Raw genomic sequence first — 19,683 nt, forward strand, 5'->3', positions numbered from 1 at the left:
AGGGGCTATTAACAATTGAGTACGTCGTCACTGATTTGGAAAGGCAAGATATACCCCATCTCTGGCCTTGTTCCAGATAATTGTTTGACGTTGTCAGCTTCAAGATTTATTCATGGGCAAATACGTAGTGCTTTGTGCCAGGATAAAACCACTAGCTTCTGAAATTCAAAGATTCTGTGTCTTACCTGAAAAAAACACACCCAGATTAGTTAACAACATTAACAAAATGGCAACAAGTTTTGATAGCATCAAGTCTACCCCTATTGTGTGAAGCAATCAAAACGGGTCAGTGCTGTATCTAAATCACATAATAAATAAATAAATAAATACTTATTTACAATTTTACTTAAATTAAATTGCATTGGAGTCAGTACTTTTACCAGTCTTCTTTTTTTTTTTTTTTCACAAGTTAAATGACCATTTCTTATATTTCATTTGCATATTTCAAAATCAACATTTTTTTCTTAGGAAGAATGCAAACCTTTTGAGATGATACAAAAAAGCTCTATACTGTACTATGTTTGATTCCCAACAATTACTCTGCGGTGAGAGGTCATCAGTTGTGACACTGGAAATTATCCAATTGTACTTTTATTGTACATAACTTAATATAATTTACTCATAATAATATATCACTGTTCATCCACCTATGCCAGCAACGTATAGTGTCAGGCAGAATAATTAAATGCTCCTCCACTAGATGGCAAAAGGTACAATTAACCTGTGTTTCCATTCATACAACAGAATAATACCTTTTGTTCAACTAAACAGGCACATATTTCACATTGAGTGAGTAAATTGGCAAGGAAATCGAGAAGAGGTCAGCATTATTTCAGTATCGACTTTTTATGACATTTTTGAATTGAACTGAAAATCAAAATACATTTTTCCTTGATATTCTAATGTACTGAGGTACACACAGACACGTACACCCCCACATGCAGACACACGCAAAAGTGTATTGATTCAGTCTGTATACAGTATCTCTTGATCTGATGATTACACATACAAACTACTGTAAAACTACTCATGCTACTGTACTGGTGATTTACATGAACTGTTCAAATGAGTACTTGAGCAACCACGGCTGTTTCTCATGTCTTGTGTCGAGCACACACGCACACACACACACAAAAACATACAGGCTCAAATCTTTTTCAAATGAAAAAAAAATCAATGCTCTTGCTTCAAGGCCTCCCTTTATTGATTAGCTGCTGGTTAAAATATGAACAGCAAAAGGGGAAACACATCACATTCATCTATGCCTGTTAATCGATGTGGACATTAAATCTATGGAAACCGCTGGGGAAGGCGTGCGGTGAAAATGAGCAAAAGGACTGGAAACAATGAGCATAAAGATGAAGGAGTGGATCGGGGCAGAAAGCAACAGCGGTGCACACAGACAAACCAGAAAATGTGATCAGTTCACAAACAGTTGAAAGCATGCCGGCACAGAAAGCAGTCATTCACATTATTTTTTATGGGTGAGAGGGAGAGTGGAGGGTTAGGGGCAGCATAAAAATCTAATCCATCTATCTATCTATCTATCTATCTATCTATCTATCTATCTATCTATCTATCTATCTATCTATCTATCTATCTATCTATCTATCTATCTATCTATCCATCCATCCATCCATCTATCCATCTATCCATCTATACAGATTATAAAACAGCTGAGCAGGTCTCCGGATGTGTGACAGTTTTCCTAGCAGAACAGTAATAAGGTGTTCTTTATGTGTGGCTGAGGAGTTGCAGTTGGAGGTTAGGCTGCATCATGGATCATCTCTAAACCCCTTCCTCTTTGGATAGGCTGACAGATGAGGTTAGACTGGAATCCCCGTGGACCATGATGTTTAAAGATGACATCTGCAGTGAAAGCTGGAAGCAGGTGGAGGAACATTTAGAAAGGTGGGGGCATGTGCTGGAAAGGAGAGGAATGAACAATAGCTGAGGTAAGACGGAATATATGTGCGAGAGAGCCGGAGAAGGGAGAGTGAGGCTACAAGGAGAAAAGATTGCGATGGTGGAGGACTTTAAATACTTGGGGTCAACAATCCAGAGCAATGGTGACTGTAGTAAGGAGGTGAAGAAACAGATCCAAGAAAGTTGAAAAGTGGAGGAATGTGTCAGGGGTGTTATGTGACAGAAGAGTCTCTGCTAGGAGGAAGGACAGGCCAATTCAGAGTTGGGCATTTTACTATAAATTGAGCGTCCGTCATTCGTCATCCGCCTGCAGCGTGGGTACCCTTTCGTCATCCGTCATTTGCCGTTTTTTCCCAGGGGAAAAAATAGTACCTAGAACTGAGCTCTGTGGAACCCCACATGTGAAGGGTGCTGTGGAGGAAACAGAGTTGCCAAGACTTACATTGAACGACCTGTCTGACAAGTATGACTGCACCACTCCAATGTTTTGCCTGTATTGCCCAACCACTACTGTTGAAGATCAGAATATCATAGTCCACTGTGTCAAATGTAGCAATTAAATCTAAAAGCACAGAAACTTATAGACACCAGAACCTGTGGTGGTAATCGGCCGGCGTCTGCGCCCCCAGCCCCCTCGTTGAATAAGACCCCTTACGCCCCCCCCCCCCCCACTCATGTTCCCAACTGACATTATTGAGTTAGGTTTGGATGACCTAATACACTTCCAAAGGACACATAGAAACAGGAGAGTTCAGCTGAAATAAGGAAGAAACACAATATAATAACATTAAGCTAAGGCTTGAGGGAATATGAGAGAAGAAGATAAAGGCATCTTGCTGCTGATGGAGACGCTGATAGTCTCTCCTCCATTATTCATCAGACAGCTGGGCTGCAAGTAGGTTAAACTTTTCGAAGAAGACAGCAAGGAGAAGAGGGCTGGGCAACAGGGACAAGGAAGAGAAAAATGGGAAAATGGGAGTTACAGTAAGGTTTGCATAGCGATTGTCAACAGAAACTAATGGGAGAGAAACAAACATTGTGACAGTGTGTGCCTAAGGTGAAAAGAAAAATGTACAGCATTCATGCACATTGACATTAATGTGTAGAATCTTCTATGGTTGACTTCACACATCATCTACATCATAAGCAGTCTCACGCAATGTCAAGAGGGCATCTTATATTTACAGTGACAACATATGCACTGCACTGGAAGTCATTTGAAATAATTTGTACTTGAGGACGGTACGGTAATTGCAGAATTCCGTTGCAATGAGAGATTATCGACTTTATCAAGAAATGTGTATATGTGTATGTAATATGGCGTCCAGAAATGGGAAAATCTCCACATATCCCTGAAACCAAGTTACAAACAGACAGTACATAATAATGTTGGTATCGCATGCTCTTTCTTTTTAGTATTCCTTTCACATTTCATGAAGCTAAAGCAGTTAAACTCATTGCATTATCCAACATGAGTACAACGAATGCTAAAATTATATAGATTACAGGAAGTCATACCTAATTGAAAATGACTGTGATCTCTTGACCCATTTGTACACTTACTGTGACCAGGAGATGCACGTTGCTAACCTAAATTCTAAATTATAATAAAAAAAAGTGCTTGTGGACTTGAGAGGGAGGACAATCAGTTGAGGTGTGTGCAAATAAATTCCTGCCTTGTTGTCTTGTATCACTTTATTCATTAAGAGGAAATTGTCAGTCACTGCGTATGGAGCAACCATGAGCATGGTCACAGGAGGCTATAGCCTGGACTGGGAAAAAAATACATTTTTTAAATTCTTCTTTATTTTATACATACATTTAATACAGTATGTCTTATATGTAAAGAAGGCTGAGCCTTAAAGCCCTTATCCCACTGAGCGGCGAACATTTCCGAGTGCTTGTGTGTTCTCATCAGGGTTTGTCAGGATTCCTTCAAAAAGGACGAATGAGACCGGAAGCTAGTGAAGAAGGTATTTCTTAAAGTGAAAGTCAACCCAAACATATTTTTTCAAGAATATGTTCTATGCAATATGTTCTATCCACTAGTTGAAACAAGGCATTCTGATAAATATTGCATTTGTGGAATTATGGTTAATCCACCCGTTTTTAGTCATCTCTGGGGGAGGCCATTTTGTCACTTCTGTCGACTGAAAATGACACCACAGTTGCTCAGGGCTCAGGTAACGACCAATCACTGCTCACCTATTTTCTGAAGCTGACCCATGATTGGTCGTTACCTGCGCATTGAGCAGTTGTGATGTAATTTTTAGTCGACTGAAGTGACAAAATGGCCGCCCCCTGAGATGGCTAAAAAGGGGTGGATTTTGCTGCTTAACTCACACCCCACAAACGGATCAGAATGCCGTGTCTCAACTAGTGGGCAAGCTGGGAACATATTCTTGAAAAAAATATATTTGGGTTTAAGTGTCTCCTGCTCAGGTAATGGAAGGAATATGGTACAATTTAGAGTTAGGCAAAGGGGAATCAGGTCCCAAACTGATTGTGCAAACGTAAAGACCACGTGATGGAGGGTACACGTCATCCTTACTGATGAAAAATGCAAAGCATGATATGATGGTGACACATTTGCAAAATTCATCTCCACTGTACATACTTAGTGGATGCATGCAAAGTGTGAACGGATGATGAGCAGTAGCCGCGCCGCGCTGCTGACAGCGGGTGTTAATATGCACAAAGTTGCAGTAAATGTACAGTACATACAGTACAACTTTGCGTGCAATGCATTGCCTGTCATGCTCAGAGCGATCATGTGGATTGTGTGTTTGAGTCTATTTATATATAGCACTTGATGTTCCTCTGGGGCGTGTACAGTACATTTGTACATGTATGCGTGCGTTTGTGTGATTCTGACCTACTGGTGGGTATTCCCATGTTAATGTTATTTATAGGTCAGTAATTGGCAAATCCCAGATGCAAAAAGTGCAACTCAAGGCCACATCTGAGCTTTTACCCTGAACCAGACTTACATAAATAGAAAATTAATGTGCACATACAGTATTTTTCGTTCACTTACTTTAGATTGTTTTATTTATTTTCAATTAATAAACACTCTTGTTGACGACCAGTGTAGGGTGTCGTCCATTGTTTGCCCGAAATCAGCTGGGATAGGCAACAGCTCCACTGTCACACTGGAAAGGATACACGGTATGGAAAACTGATGGATGGATATTTTATAAAATACACAACTAAGATTTAAAATCATGCAAAATACAATGTGTTTGTCTACTAAAGGTATTTGTTAGATCGGGAGTGGACCCTTGCATATTCATGGCTTGGCTTTCACAAATGCAACAATTTTTTGGGAACCTATTCCCCATTATTTTTCTGGCTTTCCTTTTTTGCTTGTAATCTGGTAAAGAAAAAAAAACATGACAAAATTATATATTTTATTTTTGTGGCAAAATACTATCTACAAAAGAGGTCGGCAATATTAAATACAAAACCCTTATTACATCAAAATCGTATCTTATTCATATATCTTTTTTACCTGCATGTATAAAAAAGAAATATGTATATAGTGTGCTGCTTTTATGAAATCACTGAACTGCTACAGGTATCATAATATATCATTTCGCTCGGTTGAATCTTACTATTTTACCAGATTAATGGGATTTTTGCTCCCGAACTTCAGTAAACAGCATCTGCACATCAGGCACCATTTTCACACACAATTGTAAGCTGTCAACTGTGAGGGGTGAGTGATGTTTGTATACAATATAGTTCATGTAGAACGTAGCATTAAGCATTGTGTTTTATTCAAACACTTTTCTTGGATTCATCCACGGTATGCCTAACAGGGGTCGAATAGCTCAATAAATCTTGGTGTCAGGTGTCGCACATCAGCGCTTGACATACGTCTTAAACAACAACATATGCAATGCACTGGAAAACAACAACATTTTATTATCATGTTACTGAAGCACTGTGATTATTAAATTCAGAATGGTATTTCAAAAATGAACAAAGTAATTTAAAATGAATTATTTATTTTCCAACGTCAAAGAGGGCCACAGCAGATGAATGAAAGAGCCACTTGCGGCTTTAGAGCCACAGGTTGCAGACCCCCTGGTTTACAGTATTTGTGCCATTCATTGTATTGTATTGTCCCTTTAATTGTAAATGTAAGCTGTTTATCTATGTACTGTATTTTTAAGTAGAGCAATGTTGATGATGTTTGTGAATAGCTATTAAAGTGCTTTGTTATAATAGTTTGTGGTATATTTATAGTTTAAACTAATAACATAGACAAATATAAACACTTTTAGGGGATAGTTATTTGCGGAAGTCAAGTTGATCATATTATGAACAAAATATTGAGTCCTAACCGTTTAAACTGGTAAACACAAGTGAATAATCAGGATTACATAACAGTTCATTTCGGGGCCATGTATTTGCGATACATTTACGACACATCATTTCACAACATTTCTTAATCTACAGTTAAGATTTAATTGTGTAACATTTTTCACAACCACACACACATGCACACAGCGCATGCATGCATACACATGCACACACACACACACACACACACACACAAGTTGTTGGCAAAATATTTGTTTTCATTTTCAACCTGTTTGAGCAATTTCACCTATGTTTTTTTTTTTTTTTAATATCCTGAGCATATCTTACAGGCATAACGGTTGTTAGTGTGTACTGCACTAATTGTCACTATGGAAAAAAAAGCGCCACAATATATAATTCGTACAATCATATAATTAACAGAGACCAAGCCCTCTGCAGGGGTAATGTTAGTAAGGATCAACATTATCGGCCCAGGGAGATGTTTTAAAAAACATAATAAAGATGATAACAATAATGCATTCAATGAATTTAGGATTCGGAGGTTTCTGTGCATGCTGTTGTCTTATTTATGAATGAAATACATCCACCACACATGTTAGCCGAGCACAGAATCAGAGCACAGTCTGCCTGCTTTTTGATCAAATCCACCAAAATCGCATTACACCACCTGCGCCACAGCTTTGCTACTTTTTTTTCATGAAATTGTCAGGTGCACCGAGGGCATGTAAAAAAAAAAAAAAAACACGCTGTGCGAAACTACTTAAAACCACATACACAGCTTCTTCTAAATAAATAAATACAAAATAATCACTGGCAAACAGAGGCTATGCTGTACAAAAATGAGGGCAGAGAATTTGGGTCTGCAGGCCAAAAGACAAAGCTCGCAGCAAGCAGTCTGTGACCCCATTATTGCAGTGGCAGTGATGTGCACTGGCAATAATGTGGTAAAAAACATGACACAGTTATTGTGCATGCGCATGTGTGTCAGTGTGCGACTGTGGTGAAACACTTTGGCCTATTGTGTAAGGTCAAACGACCCCGCACTGCATAACTTGATAGAAAATGTGTCCACAGGGAGAATCAAGGGTCTCATCAGTGGTTGTTTTAACACTGATCCTCTGTGCGGCTTAAAAAGTTGACAACGTGATGATTATTTTCTCTATTCGTCACGACATTCCAGTGATGGTTAGTTAGAATAAACCCTGTAGACACGGACAAGAGCTCGAGTGCCTCATGGTTGCTGTACATAACAAGCAATGTTGCTTTTGTCACCGCAGACCTCAGTCCTTCACTGAACTGGGAAATGTAGGGGAATCCCAATATGTAACAGCTACACCATTGTTTTAAGATGTACAGCTTTGCCTCCCTCTTTATCCCCACATCCTTTCCTATGCCCCTCCTTCCTCTTTTCTCCTACCTGGTGCAATTTCTCCAGAGCTACAGTTGAATAATTGTTCGTACATAGAAAAAAACTCCAATTGTTTTTATTTCTTAAATTCAAATTGTGTATAGCAGAAAACTGTATGTTGAATGAATGAATGAATGAATGAATGGAAAACAATTCATTATGATGAGACATACAGATTGAAAAGACAAAGGCAGAAGCTCGCTCTTATTTTCACCTACACTTTTTACCTGATCAACCCATTCAGAACAATGAAGTCAAACATCATACAGAAGTGAAACAGTGTATAGTCATCAGAATATCAAGCACCTTTTTCATATTTTTCAATAATCTCAGTTTCAGAAAACTGGTGAACCCTGATTGGTCGTTACCTGAGCCCCGCGCAACTGTGATGTCATTTTCAGTCGACAGCAAGTGGCAAAATGGCCGCCCCCTGAGACGGTGGATTTTGCTGCTTAATTCATATTCCACAAACGCAATATTAATCACAATGCTGTGTTTGGACTAGTGGGGGCACAAGAAAAATTTTAGGTGACTTTTTTCTCTTTAAGCTTATAGGTGACTCCTCCTGTCTGACATACTCCATAATAGAAATTAAACAATTTCCCGTTTCCACATCTGGTTAGCGAGTATGTTTTTTTTTCCCCCAGAGTCCATACACTTTTTGCCTGCTATTTTTTCCTGTTCAAACTTTAATTTGTTCTGCTTTAACGTGGTTTCAGCTCATTCCTAGCTAGCTGGTGCAACATAAATAGCACCATGCTTGCCTCAACCTCCGACAGTGAAGCTTTTTAAGGCGGTTCAATTAATGGACAAACTGAGGACATGAACAAATAGTCTGTGTGACCCTGAACAGGATAAGTAATATAGAAAATGGACCGATGGAGGATCTACATTCTGTTTATCGCTTCTTTCTCCCATTGTGTGTAGTATGAACAAATTGCAATTCATTGTCTCAAATGTTAATAATAGTGCATTAGTGCATTTACCATGCATCCCAAAAATGAGGATGTTGTACATACCTTACATGCAAAAAGGATGCATTTACTGTTCAGAGTTCCAGTTATAGACAGTGAAGAATGAAGTGTCCGGATTATATTTTTGCCTTAAGTGAAGAAAATCAAACTAAAAATTCCCATGAGCCTCTGCAGGTTGTATACTTCCTCTTCTTTCCTTTTCTGATGCCTACAGCAGGAAATCCTGTGTCACCAGCCTGTGAGTATGCATGCGTTTGTGTGAGTGTGTAATTGAAATTGGGAGGGAGAGAAGCATACATATTTGGAAAGAGAACTAATGACACGCACTCATACACACTCGTGTGAGGTTGTGCAAGTGTTCACCATGTGTATGGGTAGCAGTCATTAAGAATGACCATCCTTCTCCAAAATGTCATAGACGGTTCCTCTTTTCATTTTGTTCCTCAAACGTAACTGTGATAGTGTCGGCATTATATTCCTCACTGAAAATACTCTTTTTACCGCAGTCAATTTTCCACGTAAAAGTGAGAGGTTATCCGAGGTGAGAAAAACATACACGAGGGGAGTGTGGTGTTTTCTTCCCTCTTTATGTTCAAGTCTGTGTCATCCATGCAAGATGGAGGCAGAGAAAGAAAAAAGCCGATGAATTATTAACAATACAGGCACATGCCTCGCTCGCTGCCTTTTTTTTTTTTTCTTTCCCTGGCCTACATAGCGAACACCCGATGCAGGCTCCCAAATAATCCTGTTGACATCCAGCTCAGTGTGTATGCGTTTTGTGGGAGTTTATGTGTGAATGTCATTCTGTCGCTCACTTGGGGGTAAAAGAGAATATAAATTAGTCAAAGTATGAACAGACACACACAGATTGTTGTGCTAATTATTCCATACTTCTGCATGAAAGCTTTGATTTTAGAAGCAGACTCCTGATTCAAATGTAGAAATTAAATACACAGTATTGGAGCAATAATGTATTTTTATGGAGAGTAAAATATTGCCCCATCCTTCCCCATGTGAGGAGTTATGCTTTTGATTATTCTATATATTCTATTATCATCATGTTTGTTTTGTTTTGGGCCGTCTTTAGTTTCATGTTTTGCTCAGTGTTCTGTGTCTGTCTCGTCATGATTATTGTGTCCACCTGTGTGCCTTCCACTCCCTAGTGTTGGCCAATCAGCTCCCTCCTACCTTGTGTCTCTTGTCCAGGTGTTTCTCGCTGTCTCGTCAGTGTGTGTACATTGTGATGTCACAAGTTGGCAAATTTCAGAATGTCTCACCCCCAGACACATTTTCGGAAGTCGGCAGAAACCAAAACTTTATTTGGGTTGTTTCAATTTTCACTTGATGGGTGGCTAGGCAGTCCAGAGACCTAACAAGCAATTCAAAAGTCAATTTTCCTCTTATGTCCCTTATATGCCTTATATGTCCTCTTCAACAAATACCATGGACTTTTCTTTTCTCATTTAATTCAATTAGTATAAGTCTAAATCAAATTCACTGAAACATTACTTTGTGGAGAAGCCTTGTAAAACACAAAGCTCAGCAAAGTATCATCCATTTTAGGGATCCACTTCCATTCATGAAGACATCATTTCTATCTGCAGGAGATGCATTGAATCGTCATCTAATTAACATTAAGAGGTGCTTCCCAGAGAGAGGCTTATATGTCCTACTTCCAACTTCAGATTGCAAGTGGAGGGAAACGACACCATGAACAATTAGAATGATGGAACACCCCCACCCAGTCTTTACTGCATGTTCTCTGTCGGTCTTTCTGTATTTCTCTCAACCATCTCTGCTCCCCTCCCTCTTTCTTCATTTCCCGGCTGTCGCTGCGTCTTTCCATACCTCACCTTAATGAGTCTTTGCGAGGGACAGTAGCCTTTTAGCAGAAAGAGAAGTTAATAGCTTTGATGATGGCTGCAGCTAATGTCTTTGGGCTAATGGCCTTCGCCGCTGCTGATGATAACCATGAAATAGCCGCATAAATGACGGATAGCTTACTGCTATCACACTTGTGTTGTGGATCAAGAAAAGATCTTAGAAGAACAGCGGTCCATACTGCTTGAAAATTGCAGTCCTAGCCACAGAATATCCCGATTGTGGTTTGATTTAAGGATTAATGTGATATCAGCAGAGGAAATGTAAGCTTTGTGACTATCGAAAAAGGTTGACACGTACGGCATTTGAGGGTGCACTCACACCACTGTTAGGATAAGGGGACTTGGGCCCTCTTATGCTTGTTTATGCATGTGTATCGTGATTGACAACAATTATGGCAATGACCTCCCTGTATAACTGAAATGACCAAAATAAGCTTCAAAGTCAATAAAGCCACATTAAGTAATGACATTAAGTAAGGACATACTTTAAGGGAAGTCAACGCAAACATTTTTCTTTCAAGAATATGTTCTATGCAAGCCCACTAGTTGAAACAGGGCATTCTGATAAATATTGCATTTGTGGAAAAAATGTTAATCCACTAGTTTTTAGCCATTTCTGGGGGCAGCCATTTTGTCTTCTGTCGACTGATAATGACATCACAACTGCTCACAACGACCAATCACGGCTCAGATTCAAAAAACAGGTCAGCCGTGATTGGTCGTTGTGGGCAGTTGTGATGTCATCATCAGTCGACAGAAGACAAAATGGCCTTCCCCAGAGATGGCTCAAAACGAGTGCATTTTGCTGCTTAACTTATATTCCACAAACTCAAAATTAATCACAATGCCGTGTTTCAACTAGTGGGCCTGCTGGGAACATATTCTTGAAAAAAATATGTTTGGGTTGATTTCCGCTTTAAACATGTTTGCGCACAGATGAGAGCAGCACGGTGTGAGTGGCCAAAGGGCAGGCAGGTGAGAGTGAGATGCTTTCGAATGATACGGAACAACTGGCTCAGTCTGAGTGCACCCTAAAGGCGGACACACAATTGCAGCTCAAGTGAATGTACAATAGACACTCAAACCTCAAAGCGGTCCAGGGATGTCAAACTTGTTTTCATTGTGGGCTGCATCTTAGCTATGGATTTCCTCAGGGGGTGACTGTGAAACCACATAAAGTACGCCAAAAATCACTGTTCTCTACTTATTTTGGCTTTAAAGTCATGGTCTGGTTGACTTTGTATATTCAGCACAAGAAGGGAAAACTGTGTATCTTTAGAGCAAATAGATGACAGATGTTGTTGAAATTTAAAATTAAAGGTTGGCATACTTTTTAAAGTAAAATATTGTTTATTTTGTTAATGCTGTTAAATACTGTACAGAAAGCAGCAAAAGTGGATATGGACTTTTACAAAGCCATTTGATGCATTATATGTCAACCGCATCCATGTACCCATGTAATCTTGCATCCATCCATCCACCCGGTCATGGAGAGCTGGAGCCTATCCCAGCTAATTTAAAGGGAAGTCATCAACCCCCCAAAATTCTTTGCAATAATATGTTCTGTGAGCCTTCACTAGTCCAAACATGACATTCTGATTAATATTGCGGTTATGGAATATGAGTTAACCCATTAAGGTCTAAGGCGCCCGGCTAAACGTCTCTCTAAAGCCTAAGGTCGTCTTTGTAATCACCCTCTAAAACCAGAGGTTTTCAAAATTCAATACCTTCAAAATAATTAATCTCAGCACCTGTAGCAGATCACAAACATCATTCCAAAATAATTTAAGATCTTAGACAAGTGGCTTTCACACAGATGTACTGTTTCAATAAAAAATGAAAAAATAAAATGTCGGTGCAAGACAAGCACTATTTTTAATTTTTTTTAAAATCGAGTGGTTATTACCCTACTCTACTGTTACAACACCGTCGATATCGTCATTGTCTACAAACATATATATATCTTCACCATATAACACATTCAATGGGTTCCAATGGTTCAGTGTCCACAAGTGCCTCCTCTTTTTCACTGCCGTCACTTCTTTCAGCGCTCCCGCGATCGTCTGTGTCCGCCATTACGGCACGAAAAAATTACTGACATCTCTGAGTGCTCACGACACCATCACGTGTATATTCTGATGCCTTTCATTGGTTAAGAAAGAAAAGAAAATGACATACACGCTATAAGTGTAGAAAAACGTAACAGCTCTCCCAGCTTTAGTAGGTTAAGCAGCACAATCCACCCATTTTCAGCCACCTCAGGGGGCGGCCATTTTGTCACTTCTGTCAACTGAAAATGACATCACAATTGCTCAGGGCTCAGGTAACACCGTAACGACCAATCACAGCTCATCTGTTTACTGAAGCTAAATCGTTTTCAGTCAACAACAAGTGTCAAAATGGCCGCACCCTGAGATGGAAAAAAATGGGTGGATTTTACTGCTTAACCGTGTGTTCAATGTTGCCCACTCGGCATCCATTGCAGCCTGATCATCCTGGAAGGGGGGATTTCCCCCATCTGTGGTCCCTTCTCAAGGTTACTCACTTTTCCCCAGATGGTTTTTTTTGAGTTTTTCCTTGCCCTCCTGGGGGTTAAAATCAGGGGATGTCATGTATATGATCTGGTGCATATGTGAAGCCCTTTGAGACTTTCCTGTGATTAAGGGCTATATAAATAAATTTGACTTGACTTAACTCATATTCCACAAACGCAAAATTAATCAAGATAAGCAAACAAAATGTTTGGGTTGACTTCCCCTGTAAGGCGAAAGGCAGACTGCACCCTGGAATGGTTGGAAGTAAATCACAGGGCACATATACAAAGAATCATTCACACTCACTTTCACACAGTCACTGAGTGGAAACTGAACCCTCACTGCCTACACGGAAGTCAGGCAAATGAAGACGTATAAAATACTTTTTACAATTAATTTCAACACAATAGGGCAGGAAAAGTCTAGGGTGTTTACACAGGCGCCGTCCTGCCCTTAGTACTACCTAAGAAGCAAGGAAATTGGCTGGCTGACTTTGTTCCCCATTCCATTGCAGTGCAGTTCACACAACAGCAGCCCGGCCGGGAAAATGTCTGGAAAAATCAAACTTGGCCAGAGTGCTAAAGTGTCTCAAGCTGGTGTTGCTGACTAGCCTCCCGGTCTATATTTTGCAAACGGAGAATTATTGGTGCTTTATTAGTCATGTGTGGCAGTTGAGGTGGCTCGGGCATCGGGTTAGGATGCCTCCTGGACGCCTCCCTGCTGAGATGTTCCGGGTATGCCGCAGGTGGAGGAGGCCCTAAGACTCGCTGGAGAGACTATGTCTCCCAGCTGACCTGGGAATGCCTTGGGAGTTGGAAGATGTTCCTGGGCAAAGGGAAGTCTGGGCTTCCCTTCCAAAACTGGTGCCCCCACAAACCGATAAACGGTAGAAAAAGGATGGATAAATTTTCCTGTGTAGCCTTTTTCAAAGAGGTCGAAATATTAATGTCAATGAAAGAAGAAGAAGAACAAAAAAAAACACATAAAGCCATGAATATCATGGCTGTTTGTGTTGCTTTTGGGAATACAAAAAAATTAGTCAGGATAAGTAAAAGGTATACGGCCCGCGCACAGAAATTGGGATTCAAGTTGTGTGACCTGAGGCGTATGAAAATGTTGACCTTTCATCAAGTTTGACAGTTCTGTATTGTAATCCATCAAAATATTGTGACACGATTGTTTTTGTTGGCCAAACATAGATGATAATTCCCAGGCTTGACCGATAGACCCGATGCATTCTTGTTTGTTTCTGGGGACAAGCATGATCAGCCCATAGAAATGGATCAAATTCTGTACTCTGAAGGACGATTTATCTCCAGAGTTCCAACGGATATGAACATCTATTTGTTCATTCAGTCACAGCCCACTGTCAATTCCACTCAAGGATCATTGCCTTCAGATGTTAAGCACCTTGATCGGTTGAGCTACTTGCTCCCATCTCTTGTAATTGAGATAATATGCATCTTTTTTGGATTTAAAAATGGCACAATCTGTCAACATATCGCACAACTTCAAGGTTACATCAAAAGCCGGAAAGAAGAACACAATTAGTTCAACCATTTTTGCACCTAGAGCCTCGATCTGCAGGAAAGTCACGCAGTGGCAAGAGGAAGAAGAGCTGGAGCGATGAAGAGTTAAGTGTCCCGCAGAGGCAGAGTAACTCGATTGAGACACACCATTACAGTGACATACAGTCATTAGCTGGCTCAGCTCTTTGCTGTCAGTGGCCGTTTGTATTCACTTCGCACGAATGCGATACTTGTCATTCAGCAGGGATAGCATCCTTATGAGCTATGCGTCACATATATAGTCTGCCATGTAGCAGCCACGCCATAATTTCTCCACTCACGCCTGCATTAAACGACACTCAATCTTTGCTAAAAAGGCACCTCAATTCCTCCATTCGCCCCCCCCCGAACACTACATCACACCTCAACGTCGCTGATCGTAACTCAACTGCGCTCTAAATCATTTCTGCCTCTGTCTTATCTGCCTGGCCCCGCTGCATCCTATTTTGTCATGTCGTACTTTGTGTTCGAAAATAACAACAATAAAGCGAGGAGAAGATTTGAAACATTTTGCTGTGGGTTGTAAAAACTCTGATATGGGAATTCGGTTGTCATGCATAATGAGCGGGGGATTCACAGTGAGGTACGGTTATCAGATCTTTGGGTGAAATGATGAATGCTATGTTTCATAAACGTGTTCGTCAATAAAAAGAACTGTGGTGATACATAAAAGATGTATTGCTACATGGGGACGTCAACAGTATCACACTTTTCTTAGATGTATTTGGTATTGTAATGCACTGAAGGTTTTTGAGGTGTTGGATGCAAAACGTGGACCGAAGTTCAGGGAAGACCGGGGAGCAGGAGTAATTTCCCAAAAAGAAGTTAAGATGGGAAAAAACAAGCCAAAATAAGGTGCACGGAATATCAAAATACTAAATGAAAAAACTAAAAGTCGGGCAAACTAAAAGGAAGGGGGGGGGGGTGTTCAAGGCAAAACATGACTGACAGCAACAGCGACAACATAATCAACAATGAACAGACAAAGTTGCTCAAAGAGCGCAGCAGCTAATTACAAGGTGACCCTAAAAAAATTGCATTTTTTAATGCATTCATACAGGACGACACCACCTACATGACGCAATAAAAAAAAAAGAAGAAAAAAAAAAAGAAGAAAATTCCATCATTGTTTTTTAATTAGCATGGTTTAAGGTTTCAATTACTGTGATAATATTTTTCTTCCATAGCTCTTGGTTTTATTGGATTGTTGAGGGAGCTGATTGGTAGACAGAGGGGCTGGGCTGACGAAAAAAAACCTAATGAGTAAGACAAGACAGGCAAAATGGACACATTTTTCGTTTTTATTTTATTCTCCAACCAAATTTAAAAAAAAATGTAGTTTTAGTTTTTTTGTTTTTTGTTTTCATTAACTATAACAACCTTGGCGTGTCTGTGTGCCCCGATGAAATTCACCAAAATCCTGTTACACCAGTTACACCAGAATAGGTAGGCATTCCGCCTATGTAACGGACCGCTCCGCCTATCCGACTATGACGGATGCCCATTTTGTATTCGATAAACAATAAACCTGAAACTTCCAAAAATACTCAGACTAAGCATACTCGGAAGACCATTGTTTTCTGTCTTTCACATCTTTTTGTGGTATAATCATTAGTACTATTTTAGCTGTGATTAAAAAGCTGTAATTCACTCTTCCTTCACTCTGCTTGATTCTTGGAATAATAAGATAAAAAAAAGCCCACAGTACCTGAACCACGGTTGTTTCTCAGAATTTCCTAATCCTATGTACCACATTACTGGCATGTGACCACCAGTTGCTGAGGGCATGCTCAGCATGCTACTTCACAGTTCACACCAGGGGGGTAAGACCCTCATTTTCTCTGGACCACCATTTAGTTTGGTCCAACTTACTCTACTTGTGCGTTTGGTTGTCCATCTGTCCTCCTAATCCACATGCAACTACTCACCCACCTCCTAATTCCCCGATTCACATTTGGGCTTCTCAGCTGCACTAGACAGAGAGTCCATTTAGTTGGTGTGTGCGGACATGTGTGCTTGTAAAACGCTCCTTCTGCATCCATTTTGAGAGGCGAGGTGTGTTCAAGCGTGAAGGCTAGCTGTCAGTCCGGATTACATTCAGTTGCTGGGCACTGTGTGTGTGTTGTGGAACAAGGTCTCCATGCTGTATATTAACAGACTTTGTGTCTTTCATTAATGTCGATGTTGCTGTGTTAATTACATGGGCCACTGACATTTACACACCTTGCGAGACTTTACAATGTGTGTTTAAGCAATTGCTCTCTGCAGTCCCGCTTCGCTCATTGGACCACGGACACACTCGCATGCACACGTACACACTCGGCACATGTTGCTGCCATCCTCGCACTTTAATTTGTTCTTGTTTTGCAGTTCCGCTGCTCACGCATGACCCACAGTAACCTTTGCAGGAGGAGCGTATCCCGCATCTGTAGCCTATCTTTGGAAGTAAACGGTTGTTGAGTTTGGGCCTAGCCTCTTTTTGTGACATGTCTTCAGATGCGTTAAAGGATTTTGAGGTTGAAATGTGCACAAACTTAAATTTTGTATTTGCCATACAGAATGAATTCAAGTTAATCAAACTTTGCACATACACAACAGATGGGTAAAAAACAAAAACTACCTACATAACATAACTGTATCACAAACATTTCTTCATGCTTAGGATGTTGCGAGGGTAAATATGACAAAACTGCGTTGTGCATATTAAAATGAGATGCATCACCTGTGCACCATTCCTCATTATTCATCATTACAAAGTTCACATTACCTTTGGTCCACCTTCTTTTCAATTTTCTGCACCAAACAACTGGAACACGGTAACAAATAATAAAACTCACCTCATTCACCTCTATATCATTGTTTAAAAATGTAGTGAGGGATGGTGTGTATGACTGATCATGACACCTGTTTGTAGCCTTTTATGAACCTTTTATTCACCATGTGCAGGGATGTACTGTCATGTATTATGTAAATATGTCACATCACATTGTACAGTTTGTTGTAATTGTATTTTCTTTTCTTGTGTTTTACTTTGCTGCCTGCAACCTCATTGGCATTGCAAATGAGAATGTGTTCTCAGTCACTTCAGCTGGATAAATAAAGGTTCAATAAATGAACTAAAATCAGTAAAAAAAACAAAAAAAACAATTGATGATGTTTAATTGACATTAAAGACACTCCCACTTTATCACAGTATCCATTCAGTTAATTTGATATATTTTTTTGTCCTTTGCTGCATCTAAAATCATTTGTGTCGATAGCTGCCACATCAAGGCTCATGCAAATTGAGTGCAACTGTGAACTGAAAGAAAGCGCAGGTGTCATGGCGGATGCATCTCACAAGAACTGCAGTTACGTTTGGCTAAATTGTGGGCGTATCAAAAACAAAAGGCAGTTTGAAGAAGACTTGTGCCATTGAAGGAATGCTGGTTGAGGGTATTAATTGACCAAATAGCATGTTGGTTCACTCTCAACTAGTTTCCTGTCTAAATATGTACAACACAATTTCCGCTATGGGTAATTTACTTACAGTGACCTAATCTCAATTGGACTGCAGGATGGAAATAAAGCACTCTGACAGTCATCCTTTTCAAAAAAGATTAGGATTAATTAATTGAATCATTTAAACATAATGTCCCCCACTGTCGGTCAAGAAAATGTTGTCAGATGCCCATTCCTAATGGTAGCTCAACAAACACAACTTTGGACTCGGTTACAGCTACAAGCTGTTCAAAGTGGTGATCAAGTATTACTTTATGCCACAACCCACCAGTATGCAACTTGACTTGTTCCAAGACTCGTTGCCTTCATTTACAAAGACATCCATACGTTCAAAATGTCAGTTTTGATTGGCACTGCCATGTCTGTATAAATTTAAGGTGATGGAGGACTGGGTTGCATCTGACTGAGAGCTGTGGTGAATATTTTGTTTTTTCAGCCACACAAGAGTCCAAATGTTGGCCCTTCTACATCCTCAAAAGTACAGCTACAATAATAAATGCTTTGTTATCTTACTATTCTTTTTTTACATCAGTGGCGGGAAGTAAAATGTTACTGTTTTGTTGTATTGTTCTGTCAACGTTTTACTTCTACATTTGAGTAGGGATGTGACGTCTGTGTTTTTCTACACCTTATTTTGTCAAAATTGACTTGTTACAAATTGCCAAAAAGTAAACAGAGAGATCTGAAGTCAATCTTGATTGTTATTGATCTTGTGGTCTTATAAGGTGGAAAAACAAGGACAATAGTGACAAGGGGGAATGTGAACAGGGGAGCATTAATGACGGCAACAAATTTGGAGAAGCAAAATATTCCCATCCATGGTCTTGTTTTATTAAAGAAAATGATTTGATGTCTGCATTCTAAACACCATGAGTTTAGACGGAGTTCTAAACTAATAAATCAGTGCTCAGTACTCAGTAATCAGTACTCAAACTAATAAATCAGACAACGACAATTCTGTTTCAAGTCTTTTTTTCGAACCAAAATGTTTTATGCTGGTTAGGTGGTAGGCTGCTTGGCTGAAAAAATATTTCACAGGGGGTATGTCACTGAAAAAAGATTGAGATCCACTACCCGAGAGTGATGAAAGGGCAGTGGAAGTTGACTGCAGGTCGTAAATGAGAGGCGAAGGGGGCCGACACCGCAGGCTTGTGTGTAAGCATTGCCACAGGACTGCGGTGGCAGGGTTCTCACACCAGCCACTTCCTCAACCTTCTCACGCTATGAGGCTCACTGAGCTGTCACGATCACTCAGAGTGCAGACAAGCATGTCTCTTGATGAGTGCTTCAATCCTGGCGGCCCTGACAAGCCATCTGGTTTGGGACTCCTGCTCACCAAACGGTTTTGGTCATGAAATTTAAGTGACAAAAAGAAGACACAAGACTTGTCTTGCTCACACCACACTCACGCTCTCACACATACATGCGTGCACACAAACAGAGACACACACACACACACACACACACACACACATATATACATATATATATATATATATATATATATATATATATATATATATATATATATATATATATATATATATATATATATATATA

This window comes from Filicampus tigris, chromosome 16 (assembly GCF_054856515.1).
Source record: "Filicampus tigris isolate MCC_2025a chromosome 16, RoL_Ftig_1.0, whole genome shotgun sequence".
NCBI lineage: Eukaryota > Metazoa > Chordata > Actinopteri > Syngnathiformes > Syngnathidae > Filicampus > Filicampus tigris.